We start from the raw sequence: 5,377 nt of genomic DNA on the forward strand, positions 1-5,377 counted from the left end.
GCAAAAAAAAGAAAGTATCTCAACCTAAACCTTGCACTTTATATAAAAATTACTCAAAACAGCTCATAGGCCCAAAGTTGAAACATAAAATTATCAAACTTTTAGAAGACAAATAAAACCTTCATAAACTTGCATAAAGCAAAGCATTCTTAAATATGACACCATAAGAACAATACATAAAAGAAAAAATCAATAAAGTGGATGTCATTAATAACTTTAACTATGATGCAATATTTGTAAATCACACATCTAACAAAGGACCTCAATACTGAAAAAAAAAAAAACTCTTGATAATCAACAATGAGAAAATGAACAACCCAATTTAAAAATAAGTAAAAGATTTGAAATAAATTTAAATATACACTTACCCTATGATCCAGCAACTCCATTCATAGGTATTTACACTAGAAAAATTTAATATTTATAAATGTATAAATTTAAATATACACTTACCATATGACCCAGTAACCCCACTCATAGGTATTTACACTAGAAAAATGCAAATTTATGTTCACATAAAAACCTGTACATGAATGTTTATAGCAACTCTATTCATAATTGCTTGAAAATTGAAATGGTAATTTTAATGTTTATCAGTGAGTGAATAAGCAAACCCATGACACATCTATATAATACAATATTGCTCAGCAGCATTATAAACGATGAATGATTTATACACAGAACATGAATAAATCTCAAAAGCGTGATACTGAGTGAAAGAAGACTATCTTAAAAGTTTACATTCTGCATGATTGTATTTCTATGATATTCTGGAAAAGACAAAACTATGGAGAAGGATAAGAGATCAGTGACGACCAGGGTTTAAGAGCAGGGGGAGGGTTTGACTATAGAAAGGCAGCATGAGGAAGGCTTTTATGGTAATGGAACTGTTTGGTATCCTGGCTGTGGTGATGGTTACATGGCTCTATCTGTGTGCTAAAAATACACCAAAAACAGACAGTCAATTTTACACTAAGTAAATTTTTTAAAATTTAATAACAATAATGTTTTAAGTAAAAGAGTAAAGGAGTGTGATGACTACAATTTTCTCCTGAATGGTTTAGAAAAATATGTAGGCAGGTAGGTAGGTAGGTAGGTAGGTAGGTAGGTAAGTAGATGGATATAGTGGATAGATAGAATGAAATCACAAATGGAGAAAATGTATACAATTGGTGAACCTAGGTAAAGGGTGTAAAGGAATTCCTTGTACCATTGTTGTAACTTTTCTGAAAGTTTGAAATTATATCAAAACAAAAAATTACCACAGAAATACATTTTTTGTTTGTTCACAGTCTCACTCTGTCACCCAGGCTAGAGTGCAATGGTGCGATCTTGGCTCACTGCAACCTCCACCTCCTAGGTGCAAGGGATTCTCCTGTCTCAGCCTTCGGAGTAGCTAGGATTACAGGCGCGTGCCACCATGCCCAGCTAATTTTTAGTAGAAACGGTGTTTCACCATGTTGGTCATGCTGGTCTCCAACTCCTAACCTCAAATGATCCACCCTCCTCGGCCTCCCAAAGTGCTAGGATTACAAGTGTGAGCCACTGGGCCCAGCCAGAAGTGCATTTTTTTTTTTTTTTTTTTTTTTTGCTTTCCACTTTTTAATTATTATTCCTCTTTATTTATTTTTATTTATTTTTTATTATTACACTTTAAGTTCTAGGGTTCATGTGCACAACGTGCAGGTTTGTTACATATGTATACATGTGCCATGTTGGTGTGCTGCACCCATTAACTCATCATTTACATTAGGTATATCTCCTAATACTATCCCTCCACCTCCCCCCACCCCATGATAGACCCCAGCGTGTCATGTTCTCCACCCTGTGTCCAAGTGTTCTCATTATTTAATTCCCACCTATGAGTGAGAACATGCAGTGTTTGGTTTTCTGTCCTTGCGATAGTTTGCTGAGAATGATGGTTTCCAGCTTCATCAGTGTCCCTACAAAGGACATGAACTCATCCTTTTTTATGGCTGCAGAGTATTCCATGGTGTATATGTGCCACATTTTCTGAATCCAGTCTATCATTGATGGACATTTGGGTTGGTTCCAAGTCTTTGCTATTGTGAAAAGTGCTGCAATAAACATATGAGTGCATGTGTCTTTATAGCAGCATGATTTATAATCCTTTGGGTATATACCCAGTAAAGGGATGGCTGGGTCAAATGGTATTTCTAGTTGTAGATCCTTGAGGAATCGCCAAACTGTCTTCCACAATGGTTGAACTAGTTTACAGTCCCACCAATAGTGTAAAAGTGTTCCTATTTCTCCACATCCTCTCCAGCACCTGTTGTTTCCTAACTTTTTAATGATCACCATTCTAACTGGTGTGAGATGGTATCTCATTGTGGTTTTGATTTGCATTTCTCTGATGGCTAGTGATGATGAGCATTTTTTCATGTGTCTGTTGGTTACATAAATGTCTTCTTTTGAGAAGTACCTGTTTATAACCTTTGCCCACTTTTTGATGAGGTTGTTCGTTTTTTTCTTGTAAATTTGTTTGAGTTCTTTGTAGATTTTGGATATTAGTCCTTTGTCAGATAAGTAGATTGTAAAAATGTTCTCCCATTCTGTAGATTGCCTGTTCACTCTGATGATAGCTTATTTTGCTGTGCAAAAGCTCTTTAGTTTAATTAGATCCCATTTGTCAATTTTGGCTTTTGTTGCCATTGCTTTTGGTGTTTTAGACATGAAGTCCTTGCCCATGCCTATGTCCTGAATGGTATTGCCTAGGTTTTCTTCTAGGATTTTTATGGTTTTAGGTCCAACATTTAAGTCTTTAATCCATCTTGAATTAATTTTTGTATAAGGTGTGAGGAAGGGATCCAGTTTCAGCTTACTACATATAGCTAGCCAGTTTTCCCAGCACCATTTATTAAATAGGGAATCCTTTCCCCATTTCTTGTTTTTGTCAGGTTTGTCAAAGAGCAGATGGTTGTAGATGTGTGGTATTATTTCTGAGACCTCTGTTCTGTTCCATTGGTCTATATCTCTGTTTTGGTACCAGTACCATGCTGTTTTCATTACTGTAGCCTTGTAGTATAGTTTGAAGTCAGGTAGCATGATGCCTCCAGCTTTGTTCTTTTGGCTTAGGATTGTCTTGGCAATGTGGGCTCTTTTTTGGTTCCATATGAACTTTAAAGTAGTTTTTTTCCAATTCTGTGACGAAAGTCCTTGCTAGCTTGATGGGGATGGCATTGAATCTATAAATTACCTTGGGCCATATGGCCATTTTCACGATATTGATTCTTCCTATCCATGAGCATAGAATATTCTTCCATTTGTTTGTGTCCTCTTTTATTTCATTGAGCAGTGGTTTGTAGTTCTCCTTGAAAAGGTCCTTCACATCCCTGGTAAGTTGGATTCCTAGGTATTTTATTCTCTTTGAAGCAATTGTGAATGGGAATTCACTCATGATTTGCCTGTCTGTTTGTCTGTTATTGGTGTATAAGAATGCTGTGATTTTTGCACACTGATTTTGTATCCTGAGACTTTGCTGAAGTTACTTATCAACTTCAGGAGATTTTGGGCTGAGACGATGGGGTTTTCTAAATATACAATCATGTGATCTGCAAACTGGAAATATTTGACTTCCTCTTTTCCTAATTGAATACCCTTTATTTCTTTCTTCTCCTGATTGCCCTGGCCAGAACTTCCAACACTATGTTGAATAGGAGTGGTGAGAGAGGGCATCCCTGTCTTGTGCCAGTTTTCAAAAGGAATGCTTCCAGTTTTTACCCATTCAGTATGATATTAGCTGTGGGTTTGTCATAAATAGCTCTTATTATTTTGAGATATGTTCCATCAATACTGAATGTATTGAGAGTTTATAGCATGAAGGGCTGTTGAATTTTGTCAAAGGCCTTTTCTGCATCTATTGAGATAATCACGTGGTTTTTGTCTTTGGTTCTGTTTATACGCTGGATTACATTTATTGATTTGCATATATTGAACCAGCCTTGTATCCCAGGGATGAAGCCCACTTGATCATGGTGGATAAGCTTTTTGATGTGCTGCTGGATTCGGTTTGCCAGCACTTTATTGAGGATTTTTGCATTGATGTTCATCAGGGATATTGGTCTAAAATTCTCTTTTTTTGTTGTGTCTCTGCCAGGCTTTGGTATCAGGATGATGTTGACCTCATAAAATGAGTTAGGGAGGATTCTCTCTTTGTTTCAGAAGGAATGGTACCAGCTCCTCCTTGTACCTCTGGTAGAATTTGGCTGTGAATCCGTCTGGTCCTGGACTTTTTTTGGTTGGTAGGCTATTAATTATTGCCTCAATTTCGGAACCTGTTACTGGTCTATTCCGGGATTCAACTTCTTCCTGGTTTAGTCTTGGGAGGGTGTATGTGTCCAAGAATTTATCCATTTCTTCTAGATTTTCCAGTTTATTTGAGTAGAGGTGTTTATAGTATTCTCTGATGGTAGCTTATATTTCTGTGGGGTGGGTGGTGATATCCCTTTTATCATTTTTTATTGTATCTATTTAATTCTTCTCTCTTTTCTTCTTTATTAGTCTTGCTAGTGGTCTATCAATTTTGTTGATCTTTTCAACAAACCGGCTCCTGGATTCATTGATTTTTTGGAGGGTTTTTTGTGTCTCTATCTCCTTCAGTTCTGCTCTGATCTTAGTTATTTCTTGCCTTCTGCTAGCTTCCATCTAAAAAAAAATTTTTTAGATGGAGTTTCGCTCTTGTTGCCCAGGCTAGAGTGCAGTGGCGTGATCTCGGCTCACTGCAACCTCCGCCTCCCTGGTTCAAGTGATTCCCCTGCCCCCCCCCCCGCCTCCCAAGTAGCTGGGATTACAGGCATGCGCCACCATGCCTCACTAATTTTGTATTTTTAGTAGAGACAGGCTTTCTCCATGTTGGTCAGGCTGGTCTCGAACTCACGACCTCAGGTGATCCGCCTGCCTCAGCCTCCAAAAGTGCTGGCATTACAGGCACCCCGCTGGAAATGCACTTCGCAGTGGCTCAAGTCCGTAATCCCAGCACTTTGAGAGGATCACTTGATCCTGGAAGTTCCAAACCAGCCTGGGCAACATGACAAGACCTCATCTCTGCAAAAAAAATACAAAAATTAGCCGAGTGTGGTGAAGCTCACCTGTAATCCCAGCTATTCAGGAGACTGAGGAGAGAGGATCACTGGGTCCCAGGAAGTCGAGGCTGCAGCAAACCGTGATCGTGCCACTACACACTGCAGCCTGGGCAGCAGAACAAGACCCTGTCTCCAAAAATAAAAATAAAAATATAAAAGTAGCCGGGTGCGGTGGCTCACGCCTGTAATCCCAGCGCTTTGGGAGGCCTAGGTGGGTGGATCATGAGGTCAGGAGATGGAGACCATCCTGGCTAACACAGTGAAACCCCGTCTCC

This window comes from Trachypithecus francoisi, unplaced genomic scaffold (genome assembly GCF_009764315.1).
Source record: "Trachypithecus francoisi isolate TF-2019V2 unplaced genomic scaffold, Tfra_2.0 Lachesis_group11, whole genome shotgun sequence".
Lineage (NCBI taxonomy): Eukaryota > Metazoa > Chordata > Mammalia > Primates > Cercopithecidae > Trachypithecus > Trachypithecus francoisi.